This window comes from Capricornis sumatraensis, chromosome 10, assembly GCF_032405125.1.
Source record: "Capricornis sumatraensis isolate serow.1 chromosome 10, serow.2, whole genome shotgun sequence".
Taxonomy (NCBI): domain Eukaryota; kingdom Metazoa; phylum Chordata; class Mammalia; order Artiodactyla; family Bovidae; genus Capricornis; species Capricornis sumatraensis.
The window spans coordinates 38386146-38404373 of NC_091078.1; positions in this window are offsets into that span (position 1 = coordinate 38386146).

Below are 18228 nucleotides of genomic sequence, written 5' to 3' on the forward strand. Positions count from 1 at the left end.
CCCTTATGGCAGAAAGTGAAGAGGAAATGAATAGCCTCTTGATAAAAGTGAAAGAGGAGAGTGAAAAAGCTGGTTTAAAACTCAACATTCAAAAAATGAAGATCATGGCATCTGGTTCCATCACTTCACGCCAAATAGCTGGGGAAACAACTGAAACAGTGAGAAACTTTATTTTCTTAGGCTCCAAAATCACTGCAGATGATGACTGTAGCCATGAAAGTAAAAGACATTTTCTCCTTGGAAAAAAGCTATGACCAACCTAGACAGTATATTCAAAAGCAGAGACATTACTTTGCTGACAAGGTCCATCTAGTCAAGGCTATGGTATTTCCAGTAGTCATGTATGGATATGAGAACTGGACCATAAAGAAAGCTGAGAGCCAAAGAATTGATGTTTTTGAACTGTGGTGTTGGAGACGACTCTTGAGAGTCCCTTGGACAGCAAGGAGATCAAACCAGTCAATCCTAAGGGAAATCAGTCCTGAATATTCATTGGAAGGACTGCTGTTGAAGCTGAAACTCCAATACTTTGGCCCCCTGGTGCAAAGAACTGACTCATTGAAAAAGACCCTGATGCTGGGAAGGATTGAAGGCAGAAGGAAAAGGGGATGACAGAGGATGAGATGGTTGGATGACATCACCAACTTGATTGATGGACATGAGTTTGAGCAAGCTCCGGGAGTTGGTGATGGGCAGAGAAGCCTGGCGTGCTGCAGTCCTTGGGGTCGCAAAGAGTCGGACATGACGGAGCAACTGAACTGAACTGACTAAACACATATATATTAAATCTAGAAAAATGGTACTGATGAATCTATTTTCAGGGCAGCCTGGGAGATGCAGACATAAAGAACAGACTTGGACACAGTGGGGAAAGGAGAGGGTTGGGTGATTTGAGAGAGTAGCACTGAAACATATACATTACCATATGCAAAACAAATGTGCTGTGCTGTGCTTCGTTTGTGTCTGATTTTTTGTGACCCTATGTGTTGAAGTCCTTTAATGGACCGGAACCTGGTGGTCCAGAGTCCACCGATGAGAAAGTAAAGGAGAGAGAAAGAGGCTGATATGCCTTTGTTTACACAGAAAGCCAATAAAGCTCCTGCACGGGCCTTGCTCTGTTCACAAAGGCCTCAGGCGCCCTCTCGATGGGGTAAAGGTGCAGAGCGCCTTCTCGAGAGGGTCTTAGAAGCCTGGGCAGGAAAGTGAACTCAGAGAGCCTCTGCACTCCAGGGGATCAGCCTGAAAAAGAGAGAGAGGGAAAGAGAGAGAAAGCAAGACATGGGGACCAAAGCTCTGATGGAGCAAAGGTGTTTTAATCAACATGGTGTGGGCATATATACTGTAGTTATTCTCAGCAAAGATAAAGATTACAATTCCAGACTTACAAAACATAGGCGATCCATATTAAAGAGAGAGAGAGTTGTAAATAATCACGTTTACCATATGGTTCATAAAAAGGAAGAGGGTACTTATCACGGTGTAGAAAAACTAATGAAGGAAATGCCTAGATTCCTCAGCCCCGGGAGAGGCTTGCCTCCCCTCTTCATTCCTGAATATTCAGGAATTAATAAGGAACAGAGAATTCCTGACAGATCCAAAACAGCACACAGGAAGCCTCCTGTTAAATGCTTCCTGACACCTATGGACTGTAGCCCACCAAGCTCCTCTGCCCATGACATTCTCCAGGCATGAATATTGGAATGGGTTGCCACGCCCTTCTCCAGGGGATCTTACCCACCCAGGGATCAAACCCATGTCTCTTACGTCTCCTGAATTGGCAGGTGGGTTCTTACCACCTGGGAAACCCATAAAATAGGTAGATAGCCAGTGGGAATTTACTATACAGTGCCAGGAACACAAATCAGGTGCTCTGTGACAGCCTAGAAGGGTGGGATGGGGTGGGAGGTAGGAGGGGGCTTCAAGAGGGAGGGACATATGCATACCCATAGCTGATTCATGTTGGTATACAGCTGAAACCAACACAGTATTGTAAAGTAGTTATCTCCAATTAAAAGTAAAATAAAATTTTAAAAATATAGTAATGAATTAGTATCACAATAGAAAACTTGCTTGTTTAAAAATAAATAGTTGAGTTAAGTTAACCTTACTCACTTGAATTTAAAAAGATCTTTTCTCTCTCTTTTTTTTTTCCTTCTCAGACTCAGAAATTGGAGCTGGTCTGAGTGAAAGTCGTTCAGTTGTGTCCAATTCTTTGTGACTCCAGACCAGAATACTGGAGAGTGAGTAGCCTTTCCCTTCTCCAGGGGATCTTCCTAACCCAGGGATGGAACTCAGGTCTCCTGCATTGCAGATGGATTCTTTACCAACTGAGCTAGCAGGGAAGCCCATAGGTGGTCTAGATAAGAGGAAGTTCAGAGTTTCTGAGAGCTTTGGTAGGATATTTACATCTCAAAGGCATGCTCCTAGAAGAACTTTTGTTCTCTTAGGGTCAAAATTTTGAACTGATGTTTTATCAGTCTGGTTTTCTGTAACTGTGTACAAAAAACCAGTTTGGGGATGTCAAAAGACTCTCATCTTGGCCATTTTTAGGGCGAGATTTCTTTAGTTCCAAATCCAGTAAGTACTTGCTAGTGTAAATTCCATAAACCGGTCTGGGATGTGGAGCTTTCCGGGTGGCTCAGCTGGTAAAGAATCTGCAATGCTGGAGAACCGTGTTCGATCCCCGTGTAGGGAAGATCTCCTGGAGAAGGGAATGGCAACCCACTCCAGTATTCTTGCCTGGAGAATTTCATGGACAGAGAAGCTTGATGGGCTACAGTCTATGGGGTCACAAGAGTTGGATACAAATGAGCCACTGAGCACAAACGTGCACGCATCTGGGGTATTGTCAGAGGTTATCTGGCATCCCTTGTTTCTCTGTTTAGGAATCTCTATTCCCCCTTTAGAGTTGGTTTATCAGAATAAAATTGCTAACGAAATTTTGTGGTGAGCCAGTGTGCTCTTTTGAGCTTAGCTCCTCTAGGTGTCACCATAGAGTCATGTCAGCTCTTTTTTTTTTTCTGATCTCTGTTTCTCCCTCAGGCAGTCTGATACTACCAGGCACACTCGGAGCCCCGGCAAATCTATGGACTGTAGTCTGCCAGGCTCCTCTGTCCATGGGATTTCCCAGGCAAGAATACTGGAGTGGGTAACCACTTCCTTCTCCAGGGAATCTTCCAGATGCAGGGATCGAACCCAGGTCTTCTGCATTGCAGGCAGATTCTCTACCCTGAGCCACCAGGGAAGCCCTCTCCTATGGCATCTTCACTTTTATTCCAACAAACTCCATTAAGGTAGCTGAACTGATGAAAGATGTCAGGTCAGCCTCCTACCATATCACCCAATCCCACCACCTCAGTGCCTCTCAGCTGAGCAAAGTCTCCTGGTGTCTCCCAACTGGTGGATACAGGTACCCCTTTTGGAACATAAGCACAAAGAAAATCTAATCCTCACACAGAGGAGTTTATCCACCACTGAAAAAAACTCAGGATTGTCAACCAATCATGGGAGATTCAAAAGAGGGAGAGACTCAACCAAATTTATCTGAGCTTGCCAAGAAGATAGACAGGCATGAGGGCCCTTGCTGGCACGAAGGCTCCAGGTCTTCCTAGAGTTCAGATGGTGGAAAAGATGTTCTGGATCCCTTCAGGGTCATCAAAATTGTTACTGAATTTAAAAACATGTAAGAAAAAAAATAGAGCAGTGAGATTCAGTTTTATTCAGGGATCTCACTGAAGACTATAGCCTGGGAGACAGTTCTCTTATATGGTTGAGGAACTGTTCTGCAGAGGTAGGGGAGAAGCCAGTATATATATATGGTGATATTTTTATATGTGATATATATATATATATATGTACCCCACTCCAGTACTCTTGCCTGGAAAATCCCATAGATGGAGGAGCCTGGTGGGCTACAGTCCATGGGGTCACTAAGAGTCGGACACTACTGAGTGACTTCACTTTCACTTTTCACTCTCATAAATTGGGGAAGGAAATGGCAACCCACTCCAGTGTTCTTGCCTGGAGAATCCCAGGGACAGGCGAGTCTGGTGGGCTGCCGTCTATGGGGTTGCACAGAGTTGGACACGACTGAAGCGACTTAGCAGCATATATATATATATATATATATATATATATATATATACACACACACAAAAGATTTTATATGTATGAAAGATTTTATGTATATAAGATTACTGCTAAAACAGAGAACAGATACATCAGCTTAATGATTTTAGTCTTTTCTACACGTAGAAAGATGCAAGGATCTAAGGCCATTGAAATTCTTCCTTAAATATGCATCTTAAGTACCAGGGGCCCATTTATCCAAAGCAGAGAGTTTCCTGTTTTTTCTATCTTGAATTCCCCCCAGGGTGCAGTGTCAGTGGGCAGCTGTAACGGCTTGATCGTTGTAGAACTGGAATGGTGAGCAACATTTTTTCTTTACACTGACACACTGTTACTGAGTTCAAGCTAGTATTTCTAGTACAGCTGTGAACCCACTGAGAGACAGGTGGCTGAGGCCAGAAATAGTGACTATACTCGGAGAGCCAGAAGACAGAGAAGACGGCAGAGAGCTGTCCCAAAGCACCATCTGACCTGAGTTAGAATGCAGGTTTCTTTTATACTAAAGGGAAGGAGGTATGACTGTTCACTGCAGACTTCTTGGTGCTGAATCCTTTGTTCTTGCAGCTGTCCATGTACCTCTGGTCAGGAAGTTCCTGTATACCTTCAAGGCTGTTATTTTCTGATCTCTATTGAACGTTTTATCTCTATTGAATGGAAAAGTATTTTTGCTACCTTTAAAGGTCAAACTTGGGAGGCAGAGCAGTTGAAAAAGAGCTATTAGGTATATTTCAGGCTATAGGCAACATTCTTTTACGAACGTGCAGAGCCAGCATGACTAAGTATAGGCAACAGAGCAGAAGGGTTAGAGCTAAAGGACTGGATTCAATGTGGAGTCAGGTTTGTTCTTCTCTGTCACAATACCACAAAATTAGAGGAGGAAATTTATTCTCACCCATGCTGCTACCCAAGCCTTGGAATTGAGACTCCCTTGCCCTTCATCCCAATGATGGGTTTAAAGATAGAGGTATTTCAAATAGTAAATTAAAAATAAATCTTATTTGGCAGTGCCAGGTCTTAGTTGCGGCACATGGCATTTATTTCCCTGACCAGGGATGAAACCTGGGCCCTCTGCAATGGAATTGAACTTGTGATGAGATGGGAGGTAGAGGGGGATTTCAGGGAAAATGGCTCCAGAGCATCTGCCTGAGCAGGAGGTGAGTTAGCTGGAGTTGTAACAAGAGGCTAGGACTGAGCTAGAGCGCAGAATCTAGGGGAAGGGGAGGACACTGGTGCTTTTGTTTTTCTATTGGATTTTAAAACACCACTATAGTACCTTTGGCTTCCCAGGGGGGAATAGGGGTAAAGAAAGTGCCTACCAATGCAGAAGACATAAGAGACGTGGGTTCAGTCCCTAGACTGGGGAGATCCCCTGGAGGAGGGCATGGCAACCCACTCCAGAGTTCTTGCCTGGAGAATCCCACGGACAGAGGAGCCTGGCAGGGTACAGTCCATAGGGTCGCAAAGAGTCAGACACAACAGAAGCGATGGAGCGCACATGCATGCATTGCACCTCTAAGAAAGAAAAGTGACAGTGTAATTTTCATTGTAAATCCTCATTGATGTAAAACACATTTTGATTCCAGAGATATTAAAATGTGTTAAAATATATGCCTTGGCATCAATGTAACGTGTCAATTCAAAAGCCTAGGCATGAAAAAAGGTTTGTCTTGTTTGAGCACCTGAAAAGAATCTGATATGTTTGTAGCTAGCGAATTGAAGGACAGAAAGGTATAAGATTTCAGGAGGTAAAAGAATAAATCTTGGGTTTGGGGTTTAAGCAGCAAGGGATGATAATGGTGCCCTCTGCTGAGATAAGAGAGGCTTTGGGGTTGACAAGATGTCCATTTTAGACCTCTCATAAATTTTAAGTGGCAACTAAGAGGAGGAGGGTAAACGGGGATTTAATACTCATTAAAAACTCAAGGCTTATAAAAAAAGGCTTTTGTTCCATGTGTATTGGGAAACTAGGGATCTCTGAAATTGATAGCTTAAAACATTGAGTAAGGTTAACATTGCTGTTTTACACATATTTTTATGTCATCCATGTATCATGTCACCATAATCAGTAAACTGATTCTAAAGTGCCAGAAAATACTGCTCCATTATTTTCATTCTAATGGGAAGTAAATGGAATTGGAGTGTCACGTAGGAAGCCAAGTTCCTTCACGATTTATAGCCCAATTTTTCAGACAAACTATCTATGGTGATACATTTTTCATTGAGGTCATTGGCCAGTGCAATAATTGTGCCTATATGATATGTTTATACCAAATGCCATTGCATCTATTATGTCATTTTAATGCTAGGACCTTTCCAAAAGGCATTTAGGGACTGGAACTATTACCTACAATTATATAGATCAGAAAACTGATGTCTGGCTCCTAATGACACATGCAGATACTCCAGAACTGTAAATTGAACCAGATATCTGCTATCTCAGTCCTGGTTCTTTGTCCCAGTTGTTCACGCCCTTGACTCTGATTTCTGTATTGTCACTGTCCAACCCCTATGCCCTATTTGTGTTTCTAAAGTGAAATTAAGGGTAAGTTCATCTGCATCCTCTACTTTCTGAAATAGACTTTTCTAATCTCTTATATTCCCACCACTATAAATGACAAAATACAAGCATACTCAAGGTCAGCAGCATCTCAGATAATGAAAAGCTGTTACCAAGTTTTGAAAAGACATGAGCCTTGGTCACTTTGCAAGCTGTTTGGACAAAGACTAACTGAACCTACTCTCAACCTCCAAATACTCAAACCCAGAATATTTTGTTTTCATCTGAATAAAGTGTTCCAGTCTTTATTTTCTGGGAAGGACTAAGGTAAAGTGATTTTTCATGAGTTAATGAACATTGTCAGTAGTTTTAGAGCCTGACTATTTATCAGACTTCCTTACAGGGCTTTTAAAGAATATGGTTATTATGTTTTTATTATATTGAAACCTTCATATTTATTAAATTAGACTCTCCAGGAGAAGGGAGAATGAGAAAATTTTAATTTTTTTCTAGATTCCTTAGTAATTCTGATGATTATACATTTGGGGAAAAGTACAAGTTTGAACAGCTCTCTTGAAATGATTACAGCTGTTCTCTGAAATTATGCTCTTCAACCTTCCCCACCTCTCATCTCTCTCAGAGACTGTGAGAGATCAAATTATCCCATCATTCTCATAAGTGATAACCTCCTCCCTTTTACTGGTTCCTTCTCAAATATTGAAGGTGTTTAAGTGTCTTGCATCTTTTAAAAGCAGTTTAAAAAATCTTTCTTCAAACTTATACCTCTCTCCACTGTCTACTGTTTTCTTTGGCCACAGCCTAAGGCATGTGGGACCTTAATTCCCTGACCAGGGTTGGAACCTACATCATCTGCATTGGAAGACGGAGTCTTAACCACTGGACCGCCAGGGAAATCCCTGTTTCTATTTCTTTATTCTGTGTTCTGCTCCTCCAGGCTCTCCAAGCTCACAATCCCTACCCTTTACTCTTAACTGAGTGCATCCTTTCAGCTCATACCTTCCCAGGCTTCTTGGCAGCGTCATAACTCTTGGCTTCTCCTTCTATTTTGGAACACTCCTTGCTTGGCTCACAATGCCACATCCCTCTATCTGTTTTTCCCCCCTTTTTTTTGACACTGCTTCTCAGAGAAGTGGCCATCCCTCTTCCTTCTGATCCTGAGAATTATATCTCTTAAAGGAAGATCATCAGCCTACCTGAATCAGACTCCTGGCAGGTGCTAATGGAAAATCTAGAGCCCTGGATCTACTAAACCAGAATTGCAGGGGAAACAGATTGAGAATCTGAGTTTTTAGCATACATTGTCCATCAGAACTTCCCAACCAGTGAACCACAGATGAATTAAATGAGATGTAGTTCCGCCTCCCCCCCAGCTTTCTAGGGCTAGTGGCAAAGGAAATCACAGGCTCTGGGCTGGTTGTCCTCCTACAAGAATGGCTTCATTCATTGATCCCAGTTTCTTATCAGTAGGATCATTTCTCTGGATGCCAAGAGGTAAGAGAGTTTGGGAAGCAATACCTGAAGTAATTTTTGTGCACAATCAAGTTTGAAGACTGCTGCCTTGAATGCTGCTGTCCCTTGGATTCTCCTGTCCTGGCCAGGACCTTTTCTTACTACTTTACAGAATTGTCTGGGACCATTCCACCCACCTCACAGCTCCAATGCCCATAGCCACAGCTCTGCCTGGTTCTCCTGTCTGAAATCTACAACCACATGTCTAATTGCCCTGTGGCCGTCAACTATTAAATGTCTCAAGGGTCCCTAAAACCGAGATGCATCCGTCCCAGAATGGAAGACAAATCTCCATGTGTCCCCAATCAACTTATCTGGATTCTATCTTACTTTCCATAGTCTCAAAATTTGCTTTAATTGTAACAGTTGGATGAAATTTATCTCCCCAATAGGTTGTAAAGTTATTTATGGCAGGAACTTTATTTCTGCAAGCTGCTGCACAATTGAACTCATTTCACATGCTAGCAAAGTAATGCTAGTTAGGCTTCAACAGTACATGAACTGAGAACTTCTAGATGTTCAAGCCGGATTTAGAAAAGGCAAAGGAACCAGAGATCAAATTGGCAGTATCCATTGATCATCGATAAAGCAAGAGAATTCCAGAAAAACATCTATTTCTGCTTCGTTGACTATGCTAAAACCTTTGTCTGTGTGGATCACAACAAACTGTTGAACATTCTTCAGGAGATGGGAATACCAGACCACCTTACCTGCCTCCTGAGAAATCTGTATGCAGGTCAAGAAGCCACAGTCAGAACCAGACATGGAACAACGGACTGGTTCCAAATTGGGAAATAAGTACATCAAGGCTGTATATTGTCACCCTGCTTATTTAACTTCTATGCAGAGTACATCATGGGAAATGCCGGACTGGATGTAGCACAAGCTGGAATCAAGATTGCTGGGAGAAATATGAATAACCTCAGATATGCAGATGATACCACCCTCTTATGGCAGAAAGCAAAGAGCAACTAAAGAGCCTCTTAATGAAAGAGAAAGAGGAAAGTGGAAAAAGGCCGCTTAAAACTCAACATTCAAAAAGCTACAATCATGGCATCTGGTTCCATCACTTCATGGCAAATAGATGGAGAAACAATGGAAACAGTGAGAGACTTTATTTTCTTGGGTTCCAAAATCAAAATCACTGCAGATGGTGATTGCAGCCATGAAATTAAAAGACTCTTGCTCCTGGGAAGAAACGCCATGAACAATCTAGACAGCATATTAAAAAGCAGAGACATTACTTTGCTGACAAAGGTCCATCTAGTCAAAGCTATGGTCTTTCCAATAGTCATGTATGGGTGTGAGAGTTGGGCCATAAATAAAGTTGAGCGCTGAAGAATTGATGCTTTTGAACTGTGGTGTTGGAGAAGACTCTTGAGAGTCCCTTGGACTGCAAGGAGATCCAACCAGTCCATCCTAAAGGAAATCAGTCCTGAATATTCACTGGAAGGATTGATGCTGAAGTGGAAGCTCCAATACCTTGGCCACTTGATGCGAAGAGGCAACTCGTCGGAAAAGACCCTGATGCTGGGGAAAATTGAAGGCAGGAAGAGAAGGCAACAACAGAGCATGAGATGGTTGGATGGCATCACTGACTCAATGGACATGAGTTTGAGTGAACTCCAGGAGTTGGTGATGGACAGGGAAGCCTGGTGTGCTGCAGTCCATGGGGTTGCAAAGAATGGGACACCAGTGAGCAACTGAACAGCAACAAATCTACCTTGCACTGCATTGTTACTTTTTATACAAAAGATACTTGATAAACCAATAACTTCCCACCTGAATGGTGTGCTTTTTTAAAGTATACTTGATTAACAATGGTATGTTAATTTCTGCTGTATAGCAAAATGATTTTGTTACATATATATATATATGTTTCCCCTGTGACTCAGCAGTAAAAAATCCACCTGTAATGCAGGAGACTCAGGTTTGATCCCTGGGTTGGGAAGATCCCCTGAAGAAGGGAATGGCAACCCACTCTTGTATTCTTGCCTGGAAAGCACCATGGACAGAGGAACCTGGTGGGCTGCAGTCCATGCGTTGCAAAGAGTTGGACGTGACTGAAGTGACTGAGCACCCACACACGTATATTTTCATGGGAAAGGAATTTTTGTATTCCTTTCCATTATGATTTATTACAGTGTGTTGAATATATTTCCCTGTGCTGCCCAGTAGGACCTTTTTGTTTATATATTTTATGTAGTACACACAATATAGTATGGTATGTATAAGATATAGTACACACTACTATATCTCACTGCTCTAGCAAATTCCTAATTTATCCCTCCTCCTCCACCTCTACCCCTGAATTATTTCTGAGTAAGTGTACAGATCTGACAGGAGTTGCATTGAGTTCATCTCTGCCACTTAGTAGCTATGTGACTTTAGACAGCTTATTCTATTATTCTGAAAATTGAGATTTTTTTTAAACCTAAAACTTGATGTAGAGTTAGTGAGGAAAAGCTTACAAAGTAGCTAGAAAAAAATGCCAAGCACACAGTAGGTGCTCAATGATTGTTAGTGTCCTCACCTAATATTTACATTATGAGACAGGCATGAACCACTTCCCAAAGATGAGAGAACAAAGACTCAGACAATCAAAGAACACTCCCAATGCCATTTTGGGCTTGGTACCTGGCTTATGGGGTTGCTGAGAGGATAAAATGAGATAATGTATGTAATTCTCTAAATGGGACCTGGTGCAGAGTAAGCATCCTCTTAAAGTAAGCTCTCTGAGGGGCAAGTATTGGTATTTTTGTCTTCTGTTCATTGATATGTCCCAGATGCCTAGACTTGTGCCTGCTGCATTGTAAGAACTCAAGACACGATGTGTTGTAAAATAAATGTTAGTTCCCTAACCTCACTTCCACATTTTTACTCACTATAAACAAAGCATTAAGAAGTTTCTGGGAGTTCCCTGGTGTTCCAGTGGTTAAGAATCCACCTTCCGATGAGAGGACATGTGTATGATCCCTGATCTGGGATGATCCCATGGAGCAACTAAGTCTGTGAACCACAGTTTCTGAGCCCATGTGCTGCAACCACTGAAGCCTGCACGCCTAGAGCCTGCGCTCCGCCACCGCAATGAGAACATGTGCACCGCAACTACGGCACGGCCCCCTCTCACTGAAACTAGAGAAAGCCCATGTGCGGCAACAAAGACTCAGCAATCAATAAATAAAATAAAAAGTTTCTACTCCCCACGTAGCTCACCTGTCTTGGGCATATATTCAACTCACTTCTGCCAGACATTAGAAATAAGGGAGGATTAGCCACGGCTCCTGTTCAACGGCCTGACAAAATCACTTAATAGCAAAATATAAAAATCCATCTGGGATAAAAAGGAAGACAGAGTGTGAGATGTTGCCAAGCCATGGAGGGAAAGAAGACAAGAGAAAAAGTTGTGATGGAATAGTGTGACTCATGGGAGCGGTTTTGAAACAACAGAAGAGTCTAGAAGTGAATGCCATATTGGTATGTAGCAGGTGGCAGGCAGAAAAAAGGAGGAAGGAAGAGAAAATTAGAAACAGCAGGGACAGAGTTATGCCTGGCACCAGCACAAGCACTGGGGTGAAGGCTGGTGCTTTAGCAGAATGGGGCTGTTAGAACAGCAGCTGACTGCAGTCAAGACAAATGGGCACCGAGCTGGTGCCTACAATGTCAGTAAATAAAACAGGAAACAAGGAGAACTTGAAGTGGCAGTAAAAGTAAAGTTAGAGGGCTGAATGTGAAGCCTAAGACCCATTCGTGCATACAGGTGCATATTCAATAGTAATATGGCGGCACGTCCTGCAGGGGATCTGGAACTTTATTGATAATCCATAGAGTTGAGGACTTCCCTGGTGGTCTAATGGTTAAAAATCCACCTGCCAATGGATGGGTTTGATCTCTGGTTCAAGGAGATTCCACATGCCTCAGAGCAACTAAGCCTACTAGGCATAACTACTGAGCCAGAGCTCTAGGTCCTGGGAATCTCACCTACTGAAGCCCCAGCTCCCGAGGGCCTGTGCTCCACATAAGGGAAGCGCATGCACAGCAACAAAGACCCAGCACAGCCAAAATGAACAAATAAAATAATTCTTTAAAAAGATAGAGTCGAAGGGTTTACGTGGCATGTTCTTTCTCTCTCAACAGCAGGCATATATTTCCCCTAAATATCTAAAAGAAGTAAACAAAATAAGAAATGACAGTTTTGAGGGAGATGTCAAATACTAAGTTGTTTCTGTAGGAACAGCAGGACCCCCTAATAGGATGTCTCTGTATCCATAACAGAACTCTCTAGGGGCAGATCTCTAGGGGATGAATCACAAAGTGTGTCAGAGCTTCAAAGAAATGGAAGGAAGGAGGAAGTCTACAGGGTGTGATCAATGAGAACATGCCACCTGCTAGAGAATTGGATTACTAACCCTCAACTTTGGAAAAAAGAAAGTAAGACATTAGAAAAAGCATTGCTGTCAGAAGGTGAGACTTGCCTTGCAAAAGAACCAGTCTGTTAAGTTTTTATATCTTTATTTATCAGAACAGGAAACACGAGGTCTATGGGTCACAGGACAGATTGTTGCTCACAGAGCATGGTAGCAGGACCAGCTTCCCATGATGCACCTGCACATGAAGGATTAAACCACAGGAGAGGAACCTCCAAACTATGAAACTCAGAGCATCTGTGTGGTGGCATGGTGGCTGGAGCATCAGTCCTTTTTTTCTCTGGGCAAAGTAAGAAAGCTGGGAGAGGAGGAAGAGAGGGAAAGAGCTAGAAAAGTCTTTGCTTTGCATTGCAAACAAATACTCTCTGGGGAGAGGAGAGATTCCCCCAGCTTTTTTTTTCTTTCACCTTTTTGAATGTAAGCACATTCATCATGATGAGATGTTTGATGGGGTTGGGAGGTCAATAAATGTGTTATTTACAATTTTTATCAGTGGGTGAGTTTTTCGAATGTTGGTCATTAATGTTCTTGTAGTTGAATAACAACGATGGTTTTTCATATCATTGGTCATGGTTAGATTCCATGTGAGAATAATGATAACATATATTGTATTTATTTTAAGTATCATTTTTGTGCTTGGTTTTGTAGGGTTTTCTTCAAAACCTTCGCCTATTTATGGGGGGTTAGGGTTAATTGTGAGTGGTGGAGTTGGATGTGGTATTGTGTTAAATTTTGGTGGGTCTTTTTTAGGTTTAATGGTTTTTTAAATTTATTTAGGGGGTATAATGGTAGTTTTTGGTTATACAACTGCTATGGCTACTGAACAATACCCTGAGATTTGAGTTTCTAGTAAGGTCGTTTTAGGGGCATTTATTACTGGTTTGTTAATGGAATTTCTTATAGTTTATTATGTATTGAAGGACAAGGAGGTGGAGATTGTGTTCAAATTTAATGGAATAGGGGATTGGGTTATCTATGATACAGGGGATTCTGGGTTTTTTAGTGAGGAAGCTATAGGGATTGCTGCTTTATACAGTTATGGTACTTGATTGGTTATTGTTACTGGTTGGTCTTTATTGATTGGTGTTGTAGTAATTATAGAGATTACTCGTGGAAATTAAATAAAATTATACTGATGAGAATTGTAACTAGGAAGGAGAGGAAATATAGTTTAATTAGGCCTTTTTGGTTTGTGACTATAGTGGATATTTTTATTTGGATTGTTGAAATGGTCTTTGGTAAAATAGTTTCTAGTCAAATAAGATCTAGAAGTGAGGATGCTGATTTTTGGCTTATTGTTAGGTTTGTGTAGGGGGTTAAGCGGTGTATAATTGTGGGGTAATACCCTAGTAGATTAGAGAATTTGAAGATGTTTGATGGGTAGTTAAATTTTAGGTTGTGGGTTATGTTGCTAATTTCTAGTGCTAGAATAAAGCCTAGGGCTGTGATTGCTAGGGCCGTTATTTTTAGATAGTGGGGTATAGTTATTTGGGGAATTGTTGTTGGGGGGATGTTGTTGGAGATAATAAATCCTGCGAAAAGACTTCCGATTAGTAAGCGTTTGATTGAGTTGATTAGGAGTGGGTTATTTTCATTAATAGTAATAAGAGTTGGGAATCGGGGTTGTCCTAGGAGTGTAAAAAAGATAATACGGGTGCTGTAGATGGCTGTGAAGGAGGTGGCGATGAGTGTTATTAAAAGGGCTCAGGCGTTGGTATATGACGTATTGGCGGATTCAATAATTAGGTCTTTAGAATAGAATCCGGTGAGGAAAGGTATTCCTGTTAGTGCTAGACTGCCAATAATAAGGGCTGTTGTGGTAAATGGTATTGCTTTGAGTAGGCCTCCTATTTTTCGGATGTCTTGCTCGTCATTTAGGTTATGGATGATGGAACCGGAGCATATGAATAATATGGCTTTGAAAAAGGCGTGGGTGCAGATGTGGAGAAATGCTAGATAGGGTTGATTAATCCCGATTGTTACCATTATAAGGCCAAGTTGACTAGATGTAGAGAAGGCGACGATTTTTTTAATATCATTTTGGGTAAGGGCACATATTGCCGTGAATAGTGTGGTAATAGCCCCTAGGCATAGTATAATAGACTGGGCAAATTTGTTATTTTCTGTTAATGGGTAGAAGCAAATTAGTAGAAAAATGCCTGCTACTACTATTGTACTTGAGTGGAGACAGGAGTTGGACCTTCTATTGCGGAGGGTAGTCATGGGTGCAGGCCAAATTGTGCGGATTTTCCGGTTGCGGCTAATATTAAGCCTATTAGGGGTAAATTTGAGTTGTCTGGTTTTAGCATAAAGATCTGTTGGAGATCCCAACTGTTAAGATTAGCTAGGAACCATGCTATTGCTAGGATAAATCCGATGTCGCCAATGCGGTTGTACAGAATTGCTTGTAGGGCTGCTGTGTTTGCGTCTGTTCGTCCATATCATCATCCGATTAGTAAGAATGATATGATTCCTACTCCTTCTCAGCCGATAAATAGCTGGAAGAGGTTGTTTGCAGTGACGAGGATAAGTATTGTGATAAGAAATAGGAGTAAGTATTTGAAAAATTGGTTGATATTGGGGTCTGAGTGTATATACCATATTGAAAATTCTATGATGGATCATGTGACGAATAGTGCTACTGGGACAAACATTATTGAGAAATAGTCTATTTTGAAGCTGAGAGATAGTTTAAGGGTTTGAATAGTTAGTCAGTGTCAGTTTGAGATAACTGTTTCTTGTCCTGTGTGGATAAATATTATTGTGGGAATTATGCTAGTCATAAATGCACATGAGATGGTTGTTTTTACGTAGAGTGGGTAATTGGAAGATTTATAGGTGTTGAGGTTAGTTGTTATGATAGGTGCGGTCAGTAGAATTAAGGTTATTAATGTGAAGGAAGAGAATAGGTTTATTACTTTTATTTGGAGTTGCACCAATTTTTTGGTTCCTAAGACCAGTGGATAACTACTATCCTTTAAAAGTTTGAAAAAGCCATGTTGTTAGACATGGGGGCATAGAATTAGCAGTTCTTGCATACTTTTTCGGTAAATAAGAAGGTAGTAGGCTTCTATTATTAGAGTCACAGTCTAATGTTTTTTTAAACTATATTTACAGTATAGGGGACCTAGGATGATTTTTGGGTTTAGGGAGAGAAGTAGTAGTGGTAGTATATGTAGTGCTATGAGTGCGTTTTCTCGTGTGAAAGAGGGTGAGATGTTATTGATGTGATGGGTATATTTGCCCCGTTGTGTTGTGATTAGTATGTAGAGGGAGTATAAAGCAGTAATTACTATGTTAAGTCCTATTAGGATAATTGTGATGTTAGATCATGAGAAGGTTGATATTATCACGAACAGTTCTCCAATTAGATTGATTGTGGGGGGTAGAGCTAGGTTAGTTAGGCTTGCTAAGAGTCATCAGGTAGCTATTAGTGGAAGGAGCGTTTGTAGGCCACGGGCTAAGATTATTGTATGGCTGTGGATTCGTTCGTAGTTGGAGTTTGCTAGGCAGAAAAGTATGGAGGATGTAAGACCATGGGCGATTATCAGGGCGGTGGCTCCTATGTAGCTTCAGGGTGTTTGAATGAGGATGGCTACGATAACAAGTGCTATGTGGCTAACAGAAGAGTATGCGATAAGTGATTTCAGGTCCGTTTGGCGGAGGCAAATTGAGCTGGTTATGATTATGCCTCATAATGATAGTATAATGAATGGGTATGATATGAAGTCAGTTACTGGGTTTAGGAGTAGTGTAATTTGTAGCATGCCATATCCTCCTAGTTTTAGCAGGATTGCTGCAAGGACTATGGAGCCTGCAATGGGGGCTTCTACATGGGCTTTGGGTAGTCAGAGGTGAAGTCCGTATAGTGGTATTTTTACTATAAAGGCTATTATGCACGCTAGCCATATGAAAGTGTTGGATCAGGAGTTAGATATTGGTTGTACTCAGTATTGAAGGATTAGGAAGTTTAGGGATCCTATTATGTTTTGAATATGAATTAGTGCGATTAGTAAGGGCAGGGATCCTGCTAGTGTGTAAAACAGGAAATAGAGGCCGGCATTTAGGTGTTCTGTTTGGTTTCCTCATCGAGTGATAATAATAAGGGTAGGGATTAGTGTTGCCTCAAATAGGATATAGAAGAAAATTAGTTCTGTAGCAGTGAACGTTATAATCAGAAATAGTTGTAGTAAAATTAGTATTGAGATAAATAGTTTTTTTCGAGCTAGGCTTTCTTTTGATAGGTGGTATTGACTGGCTATAAGTATTAAGGGAAGAAGTCATATAGTTAGAATTAGTAGTGGAGTGGATAATGAGTCGGAGAAGAAAGTTAATGAAAAGTTAAGACTGTTATCGCCGAATTGATTTATGAGGAGTAGGCTTGTAAGGCTAATTAATAAACTATGAAGCGTGGAGTTAATTCAGATTATGTTATTTTTTGATAGTCAGGTTAGGGGTATAAGTATTATTGTGGGGATAATGTATTTTAGCATTGTAGTAGGTTAAGATTTTGTACATAGTCGGTACCGTATGTGTTTGATACCATTACTAGCAAAGATAGGCCCAGTGCTGCTTCACAGGCTGCGAAAACCAGTAAGATAATAGGTATTATACTGGCTAAGGTGAAGTGTGAATTTAGGATTATTAGGGTGGCTATAACAAACAGAGATAATATTATTCCCTCTAGGCATAGGAGAGAGGATATTAGATGGGATCGGTATATTAATAGTCCTATAAGAGATATTGCAAATGCTATTATGATATTTATGTATATGAGGGACATTTGGTAATTATGAGTTTAATCATAATCTAATGAGTTAAAATCATTTATTTTGTTTTAAACTAAATACCATATTCGGTTCATTCTAGTCCTTTTTGGGTTCATTCGTAGGCTAGGCTTACAGCTAGTAGGAAGATTAGGAGAAGGGCTATAGTGAGCATAATGCTTAGATTAGTTGTTTGTGAGGCTCATGGTAGTGGTAGAAGTAGTGCAATTTCTAGGTCGAAGAGGAGAAATGTGATGGCCACTAGGAAAAATTTCATGGAGAAGGGGAGGCGAGCGGATCCTATGGGGTCAAATCCGCATTCATATGGGCTTGTTTTTTCTGAGTATACGTTCAGTTGAGGAAGTCAGAATGCAATAGTTACGAGTAACGTAGCTAGTGTAAAATTAGTTAGAAGAGTAATTATAAGGTTTATTGTTCTTTTTCGGGCTGGACCGAAACTAACTGATTGGAAGTCAGTTGTACTGATTAATACTAAAAGAACATGAGCCTCATCAGTAGATGGAAATATAGAGGAAAAGCCATACTACGTCTACGAAGTGTCAGTATCAGGCAGCGGCCTCGAAACCGAAATGGTGGCTAGAGGTGAAGTGAAATTTTAGTTGGCAGAAGAAACAAACAATTAGGAAAGTAGATCCCATAATGACGTGGAGGCCATGGAATCCTGTGGCTACAAAGAAGGTTGAGCCGTAAACTCCGTCTGAGATGGTAAAGGGTGCTTCATAATATTCTGAGGCTTGTAGTAGTGTAAAGTATACACCCAGTGTGATGGTGATAAACAGGGCTTGTAATATGTGGTTGCGGTTTCCTTCTATAAGGCTATGGTGGGCTCAAGTGATAGAGACTCCTGAGGCTAGAAGAA